The sequence below is a fragment of the Meles meles genome, chromosome X (assembly GCF_922984935.1).
Source record: "Meles meles chromosome X, mMelMel3.1 paternal haplotype, whole genome shotgun sequence".
NCBI classification, from domain to species: domain Eukaryota; kingdom Metazoa; phylum Chordata; class Mammalia; order Carnivora; family Mustelidae; genus Meles; species Meles meles.
The window spans coordinates 128,387,358-128,408,932 of NC_060087.1; the positions used below are offsets into that span (position 1 = coordinate 128,387,358).

At 50.3% G+C, this 21,575-nt stretch overlaps 1 protein-coding gene across 2 annotated transcripts in view; it reads left to right on the top strand.

Annotated features, from left to right (window-relative positions):
* The first annotated feature begins 1,962 nt into the window (after nucleotides 1–1,962).
* The window catches only part of MAMLD1 (mastermind like domain containing 1), a 103,791-nt gene continuing 84,178 nt past the window's right edge, over nucleotides 1,963–21,575 (top strand). Inside the window, exon 1 of one of the 2 annotated variants that reach the window (XM_045996342.1) lies at nucleotides 1,963–2,174. The gene's annotated coding sequence lies outside the window, so the exon portion shown is untranslated. Of the gene's footprint in view, nucleotides 2,175–3,364; nucleotides 3,410–21,575 lie in introns of those variants that run through there. The other variant, XM_045996343.1, reaches the window with a different exon arrangement.

Genomic DNA, 21,575 nt, shown 5'->3' on the forward strand with positions numbered 1-21,575 from the left:
GCTCCTCAACCTGGGAACTTTGCGAAACGCTCTCGGAGGCAAGCGCCCAGCTCCGTGGCGCCTACGTAGCCCACGAAGGGACTTTGGTTGGTTCTCACAGGGGGCCCCAGCGATTCCCGCGCGCCGAGGGCGTGGGCGCAGAGAGAAGGAGGGGCCGAGTGGGCGGCGGGCCCACCCCTTTATTCCTGGCCCGCCTCAGAGTGCGACCAGATGTGGTGGAGACAGGTCGCTACTCAGAGGTGCGGGCAGGAGCTGTGATTGGGCTCTGGGGCTTTCGCAGGCGCTGCTGTCGGACTGGACGCGGCGTCCGTGGGCTGAGCTTAGCCCCCGCCGCTGCTACCACCCAGGAAAACCAGGTTAGGAAATGCAGCCTGGCCGGGAATCCTGGGGAAGGGGCGCCGGCCACTGCCCCCCAAGTATGGGAGGAGGGGAGCCGCTGGCCTCCGCGCCAGGGCAGAGGGAGGATAGCGCGCTCTGACCCCCTGGGCGGTTCAGAAGGAACTCATGTTCCTACAGAAGCCGCAGGTGTCTGCCCTGGGATAACCCCTTGCAGAGAGGGGGCCGGTCCAGCCTAGCTCGGGAAGGGGCTTCGCCGCCCCGGGGCCAGTGGGGAGGGAGACTGGCTGGCGCGCCTGGGCTCCTGGCTGAGCTTACCGGAGGGCAGCACAGACAGGGTCTGCGCGCAGAGGCGGAGGTGGGGGCGGGCAGTGGAGGAGGGAATGGCGAGGGCGGGGGACAGGAGAGGGGGAAGGAGGACGCCAGGCAAGAAAGGGGGTGGTGCAGTTCAGTAGCCGCCACCTGAAAGAACTGGTCCCCACTGCCGTCACAGCAGGTCCACTTGGCTGTCCGAGCGGGAGCCAGCTAGCAGACGCCTGGGACGGGGCTACCCACCCGGTAGGCACCACTGAAGGTGAGCGCCCTCCCAGGCCGAGGGGGAGAGGGGGTCCGGCCGCCACCTCTGGGGGCAGTTTCTGCTTAGAATGGGAAAGGGGTCTGTGTGTGTGTGGAGGGGGTACTGGACAGGCTACTTTACGGTGAGACTCCGGTCCCTGTGACGCTCTGATGTCTTCCAGGGATCTGCTTTCGCTCTCTCACGCCTCCCTCTCTCTCCCCCGTGGCGTCCCTCTAGCACTCTGTCTCCGTCGTTCCGTCGTTTGCTCTCGGTCTGCCTGTGTCTCTCTCGGTTCCATCCTTCCCTCTGTCCCTCTCCGTCTCTGCCAGACTCGCGCGCTGTCTCGCGCTGTCGCTGGTGAGTGCTGGCTCTCCCGCTCTCCCCGATCACTCTCCGTCGGTCAGGGGCGCGCACCGCTTAGCAACCAGCTCTGCCCAGACGCGGGAAGGCTACCTGCCGCGTGCGGATTTTACAAGCGCGCCGGGCTCCGCCTGCTGCCCTCGGGCGAGCTCCATCCGCCCGTGCCCAGGGGCCCTCGGTCACCCCGCTGTCGCTCCTCCCCATCAGCGCACCGTCTAGACGGGCCACCTGCCGCCGAGGGCACCCATCGCCTCCCGCTGCGCGCAGAGCCACTGAGGTAAGTGAGACCGTGGCCCTTCCTTCCCTTCCGCACTCCCCAGTTGCCCTGGCTCCAGTGCGCTGGAGAAACGGGGCGACCGCAGCGAAGCCATCCTGCGGCCGCCTTCCCTTTCAAAGAGTGGCAGGAGGGCCGGGGAGGCCCCTTGGGTGGTCGCCGCGCTTCCGCCGCCCCCGGCCCCATCCGGCCTGGAAACTCGGCGTTTCGGGGGCTCAGATCTGGCGGGGTCGCGGGCGGGGCAGCGCGGCTTCCCCTTTAAGGCCGGAGCCGCTCATCGCCGTGAGTGTGAGGGTGTGTGAGTGTGCGGCGTGCGTGTCTCCTCCTCCCCGAGTGACACAGCAGTGAGAAATGCCTATCAGTAACTTAAACCCCCGAAACTCCACCTTCCCGGCGCGCGGCGCGGAGCCGGGCGGTGGGAATGGAGCGAGCAGATTGAGGCCGCCACTGCAGCGCCGCCGGCATGAACTTGGCCGCGAGCTGAAGCAGCCCGCGGCGGGCGGGCGCGGGGGCACCGGCCGCTAGCCAGGGGGTGATCTGCAACTGGGCCGGGCCGCTCAGCGAGTGTCCGAGGCCAGGCTGCTTGCGCCGGCGGCCGCCCGCCCCTTGGGCATTGCCCCCGCCGCTGCCAGGGAGCTCCGCAGCACGGTAAGACCGAGGGCGGGAGCGGGAGGTCCGGCTGCTCTGGGGGCTCCGGGATGCGTTTGTGGCCCCTAATAGTGGTTCCCGTCGCGGAGGAGCTGGGGGACCCCAAAGTTTGCTCGGAGCACACAGCCCACCTGGCGCTCTGCGCAGCCGGCCCCCCTCTCGAACTGGCCGGGCCGGCCTGGGCGCAGCTCCCATCGCCCAGGACTTCGGCCTCTGCCTGCTCCCTGGCGCCCATCGGGTGTCTGGAACCGGGCGGGGGCAGTTAAGTACCAGGGGCCCGGTGGGGGGGGGTATTGTGGTAGGCAGAGGGGCGCGAGCTACACGGGCTGATCCCGGCTCACCGGGAGGCTCCCACTCCCTTCCGGCGCCCCCCGGACTGCTGGCGGCCCGGATGCCACCGGCGATGCTCCCATCGCATGCCAGCTCCCTAAGCCTGGGCCAGTCGACAGTGGGCTCTGGGCACAGGATTCACCCCCCCCCCCCCACACACACACCCCAAGCCGGTTTGCCGCCACTGAGCGGGAGTGTGGAGTGTGCGTGCGCCGAGCCCGCTGCCTGGCGCTCCCTCCCCTGCCAAATCCTCCTCTGGAGAGCAGCCCCGAACAGAGCTGGCGGCTCAAGGCAGCCCCGACTGGGCTCCTGCCCGGAGCTCCCGGCGCCCCCGCGCTCCTAGCTCCCAGGCCTCGGAGCGTCGGCAGAGCCCGGCGCCCGGCGCCGGCAAGGGCGGGCGGGAAGCCCCCCGGAGCGCCGCCAAATACTTTTCTGGGCCAGTTGGCTCGGTGAGGCTCTGTCCCGATGCAGTGTGTCCGAAGCCACTTGGAAAGCTGGCCGGACCATCTGATTTTGATCGGTGGTTAAATGCGGACTGAGCAGACACTAATAGGATTAGCTTGCCAGAAAACTGCCCTGAAGTCGTCGGAACCTGAGCAGACTGACGCACCTGGGCCCGGGGCTTAGCCCCACCGCGCTCCCGCAGCTCCGTGCGGCTGAGCCCGGCGCCCAGAGTGTGGGTGTGAGTGTGTGAGCGGGAGGGAGCGCAGAATGGCTGGGGGACGTGGGGGGAGAAGGGACTCCACTTGCTGGGGTGGCTTGTCGTCGTTGTTTGGCAGCAGAAGGAATCCCCCCGGGTGCCGTCTCTACAGCGAACATGTCGTTTGCGGGTAGCCTACTGAGGCCGGCTCCGGGACATTGTCTGCGAGGGCGAGCAAGCTGAGCGAACGAGAGGCGGCCGCGCTGTAACAAAGACGCAAAGTCTCCCTGAGCCTAAGCAATTTTGAAAGAGTTGGCGGGGAAGAGGGCCCGGGTCTCCCAGGGGAGACCCCCGCGGGAATTGTGCGGTCCCCACCATCCCGGCCCCGCGGCTGGAGCAATCGTGTTCCCGGGCTGCGGCGAGCCGGCGGGCAGCATCGCAGCGGCGCAGCCCAACCCTGGCAGGCGCGGGCCGCCGCCTGAGTGCCCACGGGCCGGGCGGGGTGGGCCGCGCACCCGCGGGGGCTTCCCGGCCGCCGGGCCGCTTGGGTCTCCCGGAGGCCGCGCAGCTTCTCCCCCCACCCCACCTCTTCTTGTCTTTATAGATCCCCCCCCTCCCTCCTACCCCCGCCGCCGCAGCCGCCAACAATCCGTTTTATAAAAAGCCCCTTTGTTTCCCTGGAGGCTGGAGAGAGGGAAGGGGGAAAGGGACGCAGAGGCAGGGGGGCGGGGGCGGCTGCCTCCCAGTGGCCTCCAGCCGCTTGGGGCAGGAGGGCAAGTGTAGGCGGTGGGGGAGGGGTTGTGTTTCGGAGACCTTCCCCAGGAACCGCAGAAGGCGTGGGGAGCCCCTGGCTCCTGGCGGCCATGGCGCGCCCTGCCTGCCCGAAGCGGACACCCGGGGCTCCAGCGGCCGGGACGGCCCGGCGGGCGGTGCGGCGAGCGGGAGGACGCGGAGGGCAGAGGCGGAGCACGCTCCTCTGGAGGGGCCGACGCGGCTCGCCGCTGCGCTCGCCGGACGCGGGCATAGGGGGCGCCCTTTCCTCGGTTTCGCTTTGCAGCCCGGGCCCCTCACCTCCCGGCTCCCGGCGGCTGTCGCGTCCGCGGGTGGCTGCGAGGACGGCATTGACTACGAGGTTTTCGCCCCCCTGCGGCTGCACTCCTCACTCCTTCCTGCGCCCTCCTGCCGGCCACCCTCTCCCCCTACCCAGCACAACACACACCGGGACTCAAATGCTCCGCGGTCCCCCTTTGTCTGGAGGCAGGGAGGGAGACGGAACCGCCACCTCCGAGGTTCGTGCAGCCTAGACGGGCTGTGGGGACCGCGCGTGGGTGTGTCGCCTCCGCACGGACCCAGCGCCGGACAGTTGGGGGTGCCCAACACGCATGGGCCGCTGGCATTAGTTGGATTGAGAATTTAGCGGGCCCCATCCCCTACACCTGCTCTCTCCCTGCCTCCTCCCCAAACTTAGGGGAACACGGACTTGGACTGAGGAATGTTAAACCTGTTAGAAGTAAACCTTTCGCGATTCTGCGGGCCTGCCCCGCCTCCGCCTCTACCCACCCAAAGCTGTCCGCTTCTCTCCTAAAGTTTTGTTCTGTTGGGACAAGGAATACTGACAATAAGAAAAATTGACAAATAGGGAGAAGTGGGCGGGGTGCAAAGCGTGAAGTCGAATTCCTCCCGCTTTCTCGCGGCCTCCCTCCCCCTTCCCCTTTAATCTCGGGCGGGATATTATTTGTGCCTTTTTGAATTTATTTCCCCTAATCCACTCCACTCCCATCTCTGAAGGTTGGTGGACAGTGTTGGTCAAACATTTGTTCTCTGGTGTTTGGAATCGAAGGTGAAGCGTTAACGTTCCGGACCCACCCCCCGCCCCCCCATCCCAACTGCATCTAAAACCACAAGGAAGTACTCAAATGGTAAACCACAGGTTCTACCTTCTCCTCCCCCTTTTGTGCTTCCCTTCTGGAGCAAGATCATTGGAAAATAAAGCTGCTGATGTGCGAGATGGAACATATGGTGCCTCCATAAGAGAGTAGCAGAAATGGCCTTGAACCTGCCGGACAGACCAGCTGTTTGCTGCCAGCCGGAGCAGCTAATCAGCTTCTTTGCCTTAAAGTAACATTTCTCTTTTCTCTTGATGACCAGTTTGCATATTAAATAGAATATTCTCCAGAGGAGAAAGGAGATGGGCTTCTACATTGTTTTGTATTTGGGTGGTTCTCCCCAGGCCTGTCCCTTCTCTGGGTGCTGACTTGGCTTCTCTCCCGGAGCTCCCCATGCCAACCTACAGGACACTGCGTATGTTCCCTTTAATACTGATAAAAGAATGTTGCTCCAAGTGGAACTTGGGAAGGAGGAGGCAGGAGAGGGGCTGAGATATTTCCAGATGCCTAGGAGGAAATCTCTCTGTTTTGTTCCTATTGGCTTTAGAAGAACTAGCAGCTCTTCTCCCCCCGCCCCAACACACACATATTAAAAATATCACAAAGATCTGCAGCTCTTCCTTATAAGATCTCCTTAGAAATCATCCCTTCCGGCCGTGACCATTTTCAGTTTTTCTTCAGTACAATGTGTTTGAGAGGAGGAAAAACAGTTTGGCTTTAGAAGAAGAAAGGCTTCAGGAGATACAAGGAAATTCCATGTTAGGAAATCATTAGCAAAGGGTGACTTCGTCTGTTTTCCTGCCACTGACGCTGACGGTGACACAGATGTGTGGGTTGAAACAGGAACGTCATTGAATTTTTAAACTCAACCAGGAAATAGCCTGTTGCTGGGGTGGGGGTGGGGGCTACACGTTCACTGCATCTTCAGGTAGGAGATCTACTCTTGTCCATCCTTTTCAATATGGAAAGGGATTTTTTTTTCAAGCCTGGCCAGCATGTTTAATTTTTTCCCATTTTAAACAAATCACCCAAAGGCTTAAAATGCACCTGTTAATAGATCATCCCTAGGAAACTTAGTGGCTGTTCAGGCTTATGAAACGGGCAGAAACTGATCTTAGATCAGTGGTTCTGACAATAGCCGGACTACCCTCCTTCTTTAAAGGGGCTTCCTCTACGCAGTTAACCTTTCCTTTCTTTTTCTTTCTTTTTTTTTTTTTTTCCTGCAGCAGTACATTGGAGAGATAATTAGCCTAGGAGCTGGGAAACTTGTGTTCTAGAATACTTTCCCCCCTAATTAGCTGAGTGATCTTGGGCAAGTCCGTCCCCCCTCCTTGCTCCTCCTATCCCCCTTCCTGCCCCGCTTCATGACCTGGGAGTCTGAGTCCCTTCCAGCTCTAACACACTGCGATTTGTAAATGAAATAGTCATTTTCTGGGAAAGTAAAACGCCTTTGGGGGAAATGGCTGCATGTACAAAGAAATGGGACTGAGATTCTGAGGGGCAGCAAGAAGAGGCAGGAGGAAAAAATGGCAGAGAGCCAATGCAAACAGTATAAAAGTGGGAAGTGCTCTCTCTCTTTGTCTTTTGCCAGTGTGAACTTCTCCCCAGAAACAGAGAGGGTGGAGGCTTCAAGGCATCCTGGAGGGCTTCTCCTCCAGTACCCCTAATCTGGGGGTCTCAGGGCCTGTTGACGGCAGGCCTCCTAGTCACTGGGTTGGTTTTCAGATAACGGGATCTAAACTCTTTGAAATTAGACTGGCATGTTTCCAAAGGACTCATTTAATAGCAGATTTGCTGCTTTGCAGCTATTTAGCAAAGGTTTCAAGGACAAAAAGGACTTCCATCTACACACGCGAGCCCCGCTGGAGTTGGGGCTCTGAACTCACTGTCGAACCTTTTCTTTTCGTCCGGGTCCAGCTTTTGGAAATCACATTTCCAACTTTGAGGACGCAGCAGCCATGCAAGAATTCTTGCTTGATTGTAATATTGATTTTTTTTTTAAACGTGGAGGGGGGCGATGTAAACGTTATGAAGGAGAACCTTTTATCCTCTGAGCTCTTTGGCAATTATCTTGCTGCCATAAATGTTGATACACATATAATGGATGTAACTAGAAAATCTCCTTATCCAAGCAGAAAAGGCTGAGTGTTTGTTGGAGCAGACAGATGTGGCCGGGGAGGGAGATAGATGGCGGGAAGCCGGAGCCCGTTACCATGCACGAGCACAATAAACCGATTCCCATCACCCCCTCCCAGCGCCGACCAGCGCCGACCAGCGCCGACACCCAGGGTAACCTAGGCAGCATCAGTCAGCTGTATGGCAGGGAAGAAGCCTCTCGAAGCTCACTTGGAAGCAGTCTGATTTTGCAGACGTTGAGTCCTGAAACATCTTCAGGTCCTGACTAGGGAAGCTTTCTGAACCTACTTGAACCCGATGGGGTTGTCCGGCAAGGCTTATTACTTGTTGTCCGGCAAGGCTTATTACTTGTTGCTGTTGTCCCTTGTCTCCGTTTGGGTGCAGCTGCGGCAGAGGAAGAAGAGGCCCCACAGAGACGCTGGCTGGTGGATCAGGGGTCCCATGGAGGTGAGGGCCTGTCGCTTGTGTGACATTTCCGTGGTCTTTACGTGCGAGGACCATGGGTGCGTGGTCGCAGTGGTGTCCTGCTTCCAAATGAGCAGCCTGGGACTTCTGAGCTCCGAAGTCGGGTGTCCTCCGCCCCCACGCTGGTGCTTTCTTTTTTCTCCCTGATTTCCTTTGGGCCCCAAGTCCACCCTTAAAATCTGACCTGGTCAGATTTTCCAAAGCAATCACATTGTCACAGCCCCCAAAGATCTCCCAGGGTGAGGCGTACTGAGGGGCTTTGCTGACCCTGGACTCCCCAGAGTAAAAGCTTCCAGAGACCGGGCCTAAGGAGCATCAGAAGGAAAAAGCCTTTTGCGAAGTCTGTGAGCACTTTCCTTGCCCAGAGGAGTTCCTCGGGGCCTCTCAGGAGCCCCAGCTTCAGATTCCCCTTCCCTCCCTGGCTGGCATGAGAGTGGGCTCCTCCGCCCACCCACAGTAGCGTAGTCCTTCTCTGGCTGCTGCCTTCTGACCCTGGGGGCGGTCAGTGCCCCTTTCTGTACAGCCTGGGTCCCAGTCTGGAAATTTCCTCAGGGTGGGGGGCCCAGCTGCCTTCCCCTCCCAGTGTGCCGCACTTCCCGCTCTGCTCAGTAAATAAGCATTAAGTGCGAGTTTGGGCAATGCTGTTTTCTGAACCCGGAGAACTTTCTTGTCCATGAGGCCCAGAGGAGGATGGGGCTGACCCTGGGATTCCATCAGGCTAGAAGGGGGCCTGGCCAGCTGGCCTTTGTGTTTCCCCCTTCCCTCCACCTGTGCAAGTACCTGGACACTGGGCCATAGGGACACATTTTTGCCGATTCTAGAAAAGGCCGCTGGATGCCACGGGGCGTGAGCTCATGAGTGGCACCTGCTTTCATATTTTGCATAGTGTTTGAACCTGAAGCCCCCACCCCTAGCTTCTTTCAGAGGCTCGGTGGCACAGCGGGGCGGGCTTGGAATCCGCTCTGCCTTGCTTTACGTGGCCCCATTAGTCTGTTGCCTACAGTGCCTGCACATGGTTCCACCCTCCTACAGGAAAAGATGCCCAATGTTCTATCGGCGAGAGTAGAGTCCCGTGACTTTACAGAAGAGGAGAGTGAGGCCCAGAGAGGGGAGCGGCCTGACTTCCCCGAGGGGACCCTGACTCTCCGTCAACCATCTGAGTCCAGAACACCTCCTTCGCGCATCTGCAGTGGGCGCACAGGCCTCTCCTTTTGAGGGAGAGGGAATGGGGGGGGGGGCGCTGCTTAGGAGCCCTGTTAGGAAGGCGCAGGGGCGATTACAATCCGAGTTCCAAGTCGCAGGGAGCGAAGAGGGCAGGTTGTAAGTTAAGGAGCAGTGGGGGGCCTGGGCTTCAGGGCCTCAGAAAGGAGTGTGTCGCCTCTTGTTTTCGAGTTGCTGATGGAGAGTCGGGCAGTCAGGCCCTTGGAGGGCTCTGCTGGGTGGGCTCTGCTGGCAGTTTGGGGGATTGTTTGGGTTTTGCTCCTAATGAGATCTCTGTGTTAATATCTGCCTCTGGAAGTCGCAGCGCCGACCTTGGGATTTGAAGTGGAACAGTAGTTGTGGCGCGCTTGCCAGCATCACGTGAGAGACTGGCATGCGTGACGCTGGCTTCGGGGAGGAGGCCACAGTGTTTCTAAGCTGCTTGTCTGTCAAGGATTAATTTAACCTCTAATTACTACATTTGCTTCTCAGTTTGCTGCACGAACATGTTGTAACAAAAGCTCAAGGAAGTATGCCATTTCATTTCGCCACCGCTCTAAAATCAATTTGGGGGATATGATGGAGTCAGGTCTGACAGACTTGGTGCCGAGCAATCATGCTGCTGTTTGAAGGAAAGTGAGCAATCCCGTCGTTTCTAGGGACGCCCCAGCGGTGGGGTAAAGAGCATTAGCGGCTCAATGGCTGCCCCAGCCCTGACACTGTGGAGGAGCATCGGGGCCCTCCTGCCACCCCTCCTGCCACCTGGCCTCAGCCCCTGAGTCGCCCTGGAGGGGGACGGGGCCCTGCCTGCTGCTCTCCGAGGCGGGGCAGTGGGCGCTGCGCCCATAGCTCAGGTGAGGTCAAGCTGGAGTCTCCCCCAGGTCTACTCCCCAGGGCTCACCCCCCACCCCTCCCGCAACAGGAACCTCCCAGCAGGCTTCTCTCTCTCCTCCTCCCTGCATCCCTCCTGAGTGACTGCCCTTTGGCAGCCCTACAAAACTCTCGGTCCTCTCTTGCAAAACGGCGGCAGTGGGTGTGGGAGCCAGAGGCTGTTCCCGTCCCTGGGACGGCAAGGATGGCTGGCTTCTCCGACCCAGGGCTGGAGGCCCTCGAAGCATCCTTTGCCGCCAATGCCCAGTCGTATTTCTGAGTCCACAGCGGAGACTAACCAGGTCAGCCGGAATTTTCCTGTGGGGCGCTTTGCCTTCTACATCCCATGTCACCCCAGAAGTAGACAACTAGAAGCTGACGTCTCTCTCATCATCACAACACCCTTTCGGGAAGGTGGTACCCAGGTAGAAAGGGCTGGGTCTGAAGCCCTTGCTCCCCACATGGCTGGGGACACGCTTTCCGACCTTCCGACCTTTGCAGTCACGTCTGTGGTCTGGCTCTTTGCAAAATCCTGAGCGGACCAAATTTGGGTTCAGTGCCCCCACCTTACCCTTTCTGGCTCCTGGGCCTGCTCCTGCCCCTCACAACCCCTCCTCCTTACCTGCAAGGGTGCCCTCACCAGCCCTGTATGTCTCGGGGTGATTCCCTTCCTCAGGAGAAGCTGGAACTTCCAGCTTGAGTTATGGGATGCCCGTATCTGGAAGCCCATTCGTGGTTCCCTCAGGGATTCTTTGAGACAGGCTAAGAACACCTTGGGCTGTGCAGATTGCACGGCCATCCCTGGTCACCTCGTAGGTGTAGAAGCCCTGTGATGTGGTGGGAGGAACAAAGAGCTTTGCCTTCCAGCAAAGGTCATGGACCAGCCGTGGGATTTTCGGCAAGTCCCTGCCCCTCCCTGAGCTGCAGGGTCCTTGGGTGACGGATGGGCGTAGGAGAAGGCCAGTCCCGCCCAGCGTAATAGCATCGTGGGGGATTCCAAAGTGCAGGTGTTGGTGACACGGTCTTGCAGACATCAGGCTCAGGACACACTCAGGGGTTCCTCTCTTTAGGGTCACTGGCCACTCTCCGTTTTGCCTTCTCATGTGACCTGAGAAATGTAACAAAAGAAAAGCAGGTCTCTTTTGACACCAAAATTCCTCCTGTCCCTTCTTTTGATCATTGTGTGAGTTACACCCAAGCAAACTAGCATGAGATAATCGCTGGCCTGGAAGGGCATGCAGTGTCTCTGGGATCTAGACACTCTGGAGGATTTGTCCGCCTAGAGATCCTGCTTGTCCAGCCTTCTGCAGCTCCTGAGTGGGGCCAGGTGGTGTGCGTCTGGCCCAAGGCCCTGGAGGAGGTTCCGTGTCTGCCTGCCACGGAAGTTAGTAAATGGAATCTGAGAAGGCCACTGATTCGGTTGGGTTTTCTACATTTCCACTGTCACACCTGGCATCAGGAGGGAGAAGTGGGTCTTTGACTCCCCCCAAATCACTGAAAAGGTCTGACCAGCTCCTTGTGAAAACTGGGTGGTGAACCTCCCCGTATGTCTGGCCGGGGCCCTTCCTGGGAGATGGGGGGCGTCGTGTTCTCTTTGGAGAGAAGCCTCTTTGGAGAGGAGCGGCGGGGCATGTTCTCTTTGGAGAGAAGCCTCTTTGGAGAGGAGCGGCGGGGCGTGTGCTGGGTGCGATTCAGAGAACCTCCCCCACCGTCCCTGTCCAACCCTGAAAATGTGGAAAGGCTTCTCATGGCAAGGCCAGAAGGGCTCATAAATCCCAGATGGGGAAACTGAGGCTCTGAGTGGGGCTGCGCACTCCCCCTTACAGTAAGGGCTTTTTACCTCTCTTAAAGACCACCCTGTCATCCGATTAACTTGGCCCTAGTGAGTGCTCAGGTCCTGAAAGTCAGCCGAGAACACGGAGAGCAGGTTTGGGAAGCCATTTGAACCCTCGAAGGATGTCCCCTGTGTGGTGACTCACATTTGCTGATCTGGTTACGCCCATCCCCCCACACTCAAGGTAGAACCTCTGGGAAGGGAGTATGTTGCCAGGAGCTCAGGCTTTCCCTCTCCTTTATGAAGAGATGAGTGCTGGTTTGCTTTGAACTGGTTTGCATACAGATTGAGGTATTCACCCCCCCCAGACCCCCCCATCCTTTGTTTCTTTTGCTAAAGAAAGCCGGATTTGCCAGGGCTGGGTAAGTCAGGGTCATGGTGAAGATGAGTATTCAGTTTTGGGTCCTTATGCAGAGCGGCGCCCGCTCTGTCCCTTACTGGAGCGTCTGGGCCTCTGCTTTATGACTCGTCTGGAGGGAGAGGAGTCGAGCAAGTTAGTGGAAAGTCGGTGCCCTCCAGCAGTTGGAGGCATCGTCCAGTTATCAGCCTAAGACTGGAGATCCTGACAGTTAATCTTACGCTTTGGAAGAGTCACTGTTTGGGACCAGCTTTGAGTCTGGGAGGGATTCTTTGTGCTCTAGTGGGTAGAACATCTGCCAGGGGCGGGGGTGGGTGGGATCTAGCTCTGAGCCTCAGTTTCCCCGTCTGTAAAATGAAGGACTTGACTAGGGGAAATCTGAAGGGCTCCTCCAGCCATGGCATCCCACAGTGCTATGAGTTGCGAATTAAACTCTTAAGTTACTTAAAATGTTTGAAAATGATAAATCATCATTTGCTCTTTTTGAAACGACCGGAGACTTGACAATGTGGGGGGTTTGTGTGAGGTTGATAGGTGGGGGCTGCGACTGTTATATGGCCAAGAAGAGTTCTGGAAGTTCGGGTAAAGATAAAAGCAATTGGTATGTGTTCATGCAGGACCAAAGAAAGGGAAAAGTGGAAGTTCCCTTAGAGACCCCTGGTTTTACACGTGAGAATGCTGGGGCTGAACTAGTCCGGGACTCAGGCCTTCCCACTCCCAGCCCACCCTGGAGCTGTTTGTGTCGCCGGTTCACGGACTCTTACAGAAGCATCATTGAGCCTCCAGCTTGTGGGCAGCAGAAAGGAAGATGGGGGTGATTTTGATTTCTAGCTATCAAATGGTAGCTTATCAAAAAGGATTTTTGCCCCCCACCTTTACCCTCCGGTTACAAAGAGTTGTTCCCAGCTAAAGTAAATATTTAATTCTATTAGTACTGATGCCTAATTTAAGATAAAACAGATTTTAAAAAATACTGGGATAAGGGGTGTAGGGATGTGGTCTTTGGAGACTTGTTATTTGGAATTATTTTAATTTAAACATATGGGCTGTTTTAGGTTTGACTTCATATTTGCTAATTTTCATTATGAAAAAAAAACAAGAAAACCCAAACTATCCCGCCCTTAGTTTTGCAGTGAGTAACAGCTTGTCTTCTCTAGAAGAAGCTGTAAGTTTCTCAACTGCTTGCACCCACAGTACTTGGCATGTTTGCTTATTGTTTGTTTGTTTTGAAAATTACTTTGGGCTCCAGGTTTATACTGACCCCTGACCTGTCCAAATTGGAGAGGAGAAGCAGGCCAATGTGCCCCACTACCTGTGAGGGTCCACAATAGAGGAAAGGGTCTGTGTTTGGCCCCCCTTTAGCTCATGGAGCATCTACAAAATCTGCCCAGCTTATCCCCACACAGCCACCAGCTCTGAGACTGTTTTCCTCGGTTGTAGCCCAAGCACCTCTTATCTGAGCCTAGCCACATCCCCTCCCCTGTCCTCAAACAGGACCAGTGTCTGGGAGGAGGCAGCCTGGGTGCCAGGCCCAGCTCTGCTACCTTGCTGTGTGACGTTGGGCAAGTCCCCTATCCTCTCTGGGCCCTGTGGTCCCCATCATTCCGATGAAGGGCTGAGAAGAATAGAGGGCTCTCTGAGATTTTTTTCTTCTGGAGTTGGATTACTATATTTAAAGGCTGTGACTGGACCAGTGGAGTATATGACCTTTAAATCCCTTCTAGAGGTAAAATTCAGTGATTGCCTGAATCACTGGAAGAGGAAGGGAAACATGGAGTCCAAGAGAACTGAAATGGACTAGCACTTTTTAAATATGTGTGCTTCTTGGGGCACCTGGGTGGCTCAGTCAGTTCATTGATCATGTCTAAGCTTTTTTTCTTTAATGTTTTAGACTGACATGAATTCACATTTAAGAAAAGTTGCAAAAAAACACAAATAATTGCTGAATACCTTTCACTTCATTGCCTAAATTTTGACATTTTACCACATTTTCTTTGCTTTATCCACTCCCTTCCCCCCCACACACATACATGCACACACTAGTTATTTTTCTGAATTGTGAGAAAGAACTGCAGGCATGATTCTCCCATTCCAAAGTAAGTGAATGTATATTTCCTAAAAAGAGAGGTAACCTCTCGTACAAGTACAAGATGTTGATCAAAATCAGGAAGTTAACATTGTTTCCAGTCCAATCCAAAGACCTTATTCAGATCTTGCTGATTGTCCCAGTAATGAGTTTTACAGCAAAAGAAAGTTCAGGTTTCTGAACTGGTGCGTTTGGTCATCCTGGCCCTTTAGTCTCCTTTAATCTGTAATGATTCTTCAATCTGTCTTTGTGTTTGGTAGCATTGATATTTGTGAAACGTGTAGGCCAGTTGTTTTGCAGAATACCCCTCATTTTGGGTTTGTCTGATGTTTCCACGTCATTAGATTCAGGCTCTGCACCTGTGGCAGGAACGCTACAGAAGCGATCCTGGGTCCTGGTCCGTCCCTCAGATCACGGGGTCTGTGGTAACTAGATGTCTCATTACTGCTGATGTTAACCTTGATCACTTGGTTAATGTGGTGTCTGCCCGGTTTCTTCACTGCCAAGATACTAGTTTTTCTGCTGTAATTATCTTATGGGGATATATTTGAAGAAATGTTAATAGCCTGTTACTCTGAAAACTTTCACTCACTAGTTTAGCATCCAGTGATGATCCTTGCCTGAGGCAACTTTGTTATGCTGGTTGGCAAATAATGAATTTCTAATTTCATCATCCCTTCTCTATGTATGTTTTGGCTGTCTACTACAAGAGAGAGCTTTCCTTCCCTCCTCGTTTATTTACTTGTATATTCATTTATATCAGGTAACCTCATGGGGTTTTTTTTAATTCAATGAGTTATAATCCTTTACTATCATTATTTATTTCAATGCTCAAATTTTCCCAGATTTGGTCAGTGGGAACCTAACCCTTTATGCCAGCTCTTAAGTCTTTTTGACATGTCCCTAATCATTCTCTGAGCACAGCATAGCAAGGTGTTCCAGGCACATCTTGTTCGTTTTCTGCCTCTGTCCTAAAAATCAGCTACTTTTCCAAGGAGCCTTAGTTTCTTTTGGTGGAGAATGGTATCTAGATACCAAGATCCGGGTACTAGATATATGCTCGTTTCTGCAAGAGTGTCGTTGCTAATAGAACTTCTCAGTCCACAAAGGTAGGAAAATAATTACTTAACCTTCATCTGTATTTCATGTTATTAATTTCTATTATTGTGGGCACCTGGGTGGCTCAGTGGGTTAAGCCTCTGCCTTCGGCTCAGGTCATGATCTCAGGGTGCTGGGATCGAGTCCTGCATCGGGCTCTCTTCTTGGCAGGGAGCCTGCTTCCTCCTCTCTCTCTCTCTGCCTACCTCTCTGCCTGCTTGTGATTTCTCTCTGTCAAATAAATGAATAAAATCTTTAAAAAAAATTTCTATTATTGTGATGATTTCTTTATCTACCTACCTACCTGTCTGTCTCCTATCTATCAATAATCTATGAATTCACACTGATACCTCTAAATTCTAATCCAATAGCAAAGTTAATTCTTTCCCCGTCCATATTTGTATTTCCCTTTTATGACAGTGAGAAATCTACCTGCTACTATCCATAATGTATTTACTCATTTACTGAATCCTAGAATATACAGAAGGTAGTTTCATAATTGCTAACTCGTATCTCTGTGAGAAGAAGCCCATAACTAGACTACAGTATTTGTTTAGAATTCTCTTTGTCTTTTGCTTGCGGTTATAACATCCAAAGAGAGTGTTGAAAAATTACCTGGGCTAGCTTTCCATCCCCCTGCCCCCGGGGTGGTCATTTGAGTGCGGTTCAGTTGACTTATTTCTGTTTACTTTTGGGGGTTTTTGTTTCCCCATATTTGTTAATTTTAGTCATTTTTTGAGCAGGTGAAAAATAACATAATTCTGTAAGTAAAACCATACAGAAAGCAACACCTCCCATTACTTTTATTCTATTCTTCCCACCTTGCTCTATTCATCTCCACTAAGTAACCAATCTCATTTGATTTCCCGTGTTTCTTTTTGCACAAATGAGCAGACGTCTGTGTATTGTTTTTTCTTATATGAAGAGTAGCATCCAATAGATCCTTTCTTGAGCTTCACATCCTAGTGTTCACCTCTTCTCATTTCCTAGAGCTCTTTCTCATTCTTTGATTACAGCTGCTGAAAACAGCAGTGCGGAGGTACCATACGTGATTCAACCCTTCCCATGTATGAGCTTTGGGTTGTTTCCAGTATTTTGCAATTACAGTGTGGCAGTGAGCAACCTGGTGCATATGAATTTTCATTTTGCCAAAGGTATGTGTTCAGGGTAGATTCCTAGAAGTGGAATGGGTGTGTCAAAAAGTAAACACCTATTGGTTCTGTCAGGTATTTCCAAATTTCCCTCTTGAAAGGTTTGTGCCAATTTGCATTCCTCTCAGTAATGTGTGAGAGGGTCCTTTTTCCTAAAACCTTGCCAACAAAGTGTTTGCTATACTTTTTAATTTCTGTAAATCTGATAGGTGAGAAATGGTATCTCAGGAATTTTAATTAGCATTTTTCTAATTATGAGTAACTTGGAGCATCTTTTCATATATTCCGGAGCCTTTTGGGGGGGGGGGTGTGTGTTATCTTTTTATGTCTTTCCTCCCTTCCTCTATTGAGTTTTGGTCTTTTATCCTCAACTTTAAGAGTTTTTATATTAAGGCTATTAGTTTTCTAACCTGTGATAAATGTTGTAATTTCTCCCAATTTGTTGTTTCCTGACGGTGTTTATTTTTCTTTGCCATGCAAAAGCGCTTTAAAAAAAGATTTAATTTTTAAGTCATCTTTATGCTCAATGTAGGGCTAAAACTCACAACCCCAAGATCAACAAGAGCTGCACATTCCACAGACTGAGCCAGCCAGGCCCCCACCAAAAGCGTTTTTACATAGTCAAATATCAGCCCTTTGTTTTATCACAACTGGATTTGAGTCACAGTTAGAAAGCCTCTCCTCACACCCAGGTTAAAGAGGAATTCACCTAATTTTCTTCTACTGTTTGAAGGCTTTCAGGTTTTACATTTAGATTTCTAATCCATTAGGAGTTTATCCTTGTGGCTGGTTATATGGTTTGGATCTCTGCCCATTTTCAAATGGTGACTCAATTATCACAACCCCAGTTTTTTAAACATCTGTCTTTGCAAAGACAAACCATATACATTATGATTTTTAAAACTTTTTATTTTGAGATAATTGTAGGTTCACATGTAGTTTTAGGAAGTGATGCAACAGAGATTCCATATACCCTTCACCAAGTTTCCCCCAGCAGTAACATTGTGCATCACTGCAGTTCAATGTTATAACCAGGACACGGGCGTTGATGCTATCCATCCACTATATTTGGACTTTACCGATTTTACATACTGTTATTTATGTACTCCGAGCATATGTATTTAATTCAAAGCATTTTTGTCAAATGTGCGGATTCATGTGATCTCCACCATCACCTCGAAGATCCTTCATGTTACCATTTTGCAACCAAACCCCCCCCTTCCACCCCGTCCCACCCCAAGTCCCAAACTCACGGCAACCACTCACTCGTTCTCCACTTCCATAATTTTTTCATTTCAAGGATGTCATAAAAATGTAATTAAACAGTGTAAAATCAGAGATGGGCTTTTTCCAAGCAGCATAATTTTGGTGGTGGTATAGTGTAGTGTATGGGGGAGTCCTTTCTGACCCATATAGAGTGCTCTCTATTGATGATGTTTTAATTTGCATTTCCCTAATGCTTAATGACACTTCTTGAATGTATTTGCCATCCATATGATCTCTTCAGTGAAATGTCTGTTCATGACTTGGGCCCACTTTCTAATTGGATTATTTGTGGGATTTTTGTTTTGTTTTGTTTTACCTTTGAGTTTTGAGAGTTCTGTGTACATACTTGTCCATTATCCAGTATGTAATTTGAAAATATCCTCTCCGTGTCTATAGCTAGTCTTTTCATCCTCTTAACAGATTCTTTCGTGAAAGTATTATTTTATGGACTATGCTTTTGTTGTTGAGTCTAAGAACTCTTATCAAGCTCTACGTCCCAAAGATTTTCTCCTATTGAATAGTTTCATGGTTACGTGTTTTACATTTAAGACTGTGATCTGTTTTTTTTAAGACTTTATTTATTTATTTGAGAAAGAGAGGTAACGAGAGAAAGCAAGAGCAGGGCGGGAGAGAGGGAGAAGCAAGTTCCTTACTGAGCAGGCAGCTGGAGGTGGGGCTCTATCCCAAGACCCTGAAATTATGATCTGAGCCAAAGGCTCTAGCACCATTTGTTGAAAAGGCTCTCCCTCCTCCACTGAATTACTTTCATACCTTTGTCAAAAAATGAGTGGGACATATTTGTGTAGGTCTGTTTCTGCTCTGTTGAGCTATGTGCCTATCCCTTGGTCAATGTCACACAGTCCTGATTAATGTTGCTACCCTAATAAACTTTAATACCAGGTAGAGTGACTCCTCCTATTGTACTCTTATTTTTCAAAATCGTTTTATTCTAGTACCTGAAGCTTCCATATAAACATTATTATAAGCTTGTCCGTGTCTGCAAAATGCCTTGCTGGGATTTTGATAGGAATTGCATTAAAACCATAGATCAGTTTGAATTGAAATGTTTACTGTGTTGTGTCTTCTAATCAATAAACACAGTTAGTCTCTTCATTTATTGAGCTCTTTATTTCTTTCGTAAGTGTTTTGTAATATTCTAGATACAGATCCTATGCATATTGTCTTAGATTTTAGTATCTAAGTATTGCATTTCCTTTGGCACGATTGTAAATAAATGGTACTGTGTTTTTTAAAACATGGGCTTTTTTGGGTATAATTCACATACCATAAAATTCATTTAAAGTGTGTGGTTTTTCTCGTATATTCACAGTGCTGTGCAACCATCGCCCATTTCTAATTTCAGAATATTTTAGTAGTTACCCCAAAAAGAAAGCACACACCCATTAGCAGCCATTCCCCATTCCCCTTCACCTTCAGCCCCTGGCAACTATTAGTCTTCTTTCAGGCCCTATGGATTTGTCTCTTCTGGACATTCCTATAAATGGTGGTGTATAATAGGAAGCCTTTTGTAACTGACTTCTTTCCCTTAACATAGTATTTTCAAGTTTCATCCATGTTCAAGCTTGTGTTAGTGCTTCATTCCTTTTTCATTGGCAACTAATATTCAGTTGTATGGATATACCATAGTCTGTTTATCTATTCACCAATTGGTAGCAATTTGGGTTGTTTTCACCTTTTTCCTGTTATAAATAATGCTGTGCAAGTTTTTATATAGATGTAGCTTTCATTTCTCTCGGGTCTGTACCTACAAGTGGAATTTCTGGGTCATATGGTAACTCCGTGTTTAAGATTTTGAGGAACTGACAGAATGCTTCACAAGGAGTTGCACAGTTTCACTATCTCCCTAACAACATAAAAGCGTTCCAATTTTTTTCCACATCTTCACAGACATCTGTTATTTTCTGTCTTTTTGATTATAGCCACTGATGTTGAGCATCTTTTTGTGTGTTTGTTGGCCATTTGTATATCTTCTTGGTGAAATGTTTATTTGGATCCCTTGCCCAATTTTAAGTTGGGTTATTTGTCTTCCTATTGTTGAGCTGTAAGGGTTCCTTATGTATTCTGGATACTAAACCCTTATCGGATTTATGAATTACAAATATTTTCTCCCATTCTCTGGGTCATTTTTCCACTTTCCTGATGGTATTTTTTAAAAAAGATTTTATCTATTTATTTGAGAGATACAGAGCACAAGCAGGGAAAGGGCAGAGGGAGAGGGACAAGCAGACTCCCCACTGACTGGGGAACCTGACGCTGGCCTCAGTCCCAGGACCCTGAGATCACGCCATGAGCTGAAGTCAGACTCTCAACCGACTGAGCCACCCAGGTGTCCCTTTTTTCTTGATGGTATTATTTGTAGCACACAAGTTTCAATTTTATGAAATTTAATTTATCAATTTTTTTAAACACATGCTTTTGATGCCATACCTAAGAAACTCTTGTCTAACTCAAGGTCACAAAGATTTACTGCTATGTTTGATAAGAGTTTGGTAGTTTTTGCTTCTACATTTAGTTCTGGCTTCCATTTGGAGTTAATTCTTGTGTATAGTGAAAAAGGAGTCAACATCATTCTTTTGGTTATGAACATCCAGTGGTCACATCACCATTTGTTGAAAACACTGTTGCTTTGTCTTGGCACTCTTGTCAAAAATTAATTGAACATAAATGGAAGATTTATTTATTGACCCTCACTTCTATGTCATTAATCTAAACATCTATCCTTACGCCAGTATGGTATTGTATTTTTAATTTCAGTTTCCAAATGTTTGTTGCTAGTATATGAAAATGTGATTGGTTTTGTGTGCTGATCTTATGTCCTGTAGCCTTGCTGAACTCATTTGTTAGTTCTAGGAGCTACTTTGTCAAGTGTTTCGGGATTTTCCATGTAGACTATCATGTCATCTGCAGATAGGGACAGATGTAGTTCCCCCTTCCTGATCTCTATGACTTTTATTTTCTTGCCTTATTACACCAGCTACAACTATAAGTATTTTGTTGAATAACAGTGGTGACAAGACATTGTTTTATTTCTAAAAAAAAAAAAAGATTTTATCTATTTATTTGAGAGAGAGAGAGCACACACAAGTTGGGGAAGAGGCAAAAGGGAGGGGAGAAGCAGACTCCCTGCTGAGCACAGAGCTGAATGCAGAGTCCAATTCCAAGACACTGAGATCATGACCAGAGCTGAAACTGAGAGTCAGACACTCAACTGAGCCACCCAGGCTCTCCTCTTGCCTTGCTTCTGATCTTAGAGGAAAAACACTCAGTCTTTCATCATTAAGTATAATGTTAGTGTAGAGTTTTTGTAGATGCTTTATCACATTGAGGAAGTTCTGTTTCTAATTTTATGAAAAATGGGGTTTCAAAAATAATTAATGGATGTTGAATCTGTCAAATGTTTTTTCTGTGTCAATTGATATGATTATGTGCTTTTACTTTTTTCAGCCTGTTAATATTGTGGATAACATGGATTAATTTCCAAAAGGTGAACCAACCTTGCATTCCCACTATAAACCCCACTTGGTCATTATCTATTATTCTTTTTGGATATTCCTAGACTTTATTTGCTAGTGTCTGGTTGATTTGTTTTTAAATTTAAGTTCATAAAAGATAATGGTTTCATGTTTTCCTTTTTTGTACTGTGTTTGTCTGGCTTTAGTATCAGAGTCATGAAATGAATTGGGAGGTTTTCGTGCCCTTTCTGTTTTCTGAAAGAGATTATGAAAAGTGGTACTAGTTTTTTAAATATCTGGTAAAAATTTCCTGTGAAACCGCCTAGGTGTGGAGCTTTCTCTTTTGAGAGGTTTTAAACTACAAATTCATCTCCTTAATAGTGATAGGGTGATTTGGGTTATATATTTCATATTGTAAAAGTTGTGGTTTACTGATAATTTCTTTTTTTAAAGATTTATTTACTTATTTGAGAGAGAGAGAGGGCAGGGGCAGAAGGGGAGAGAGACAAGCAGACTCCCCACTGAGCAAGAAGCCCAACACAGGGCTGGATCCCAGGACCCTGAGATCATGACATGAACTGAAATCAAGAGTGACATGCTTAACTGAC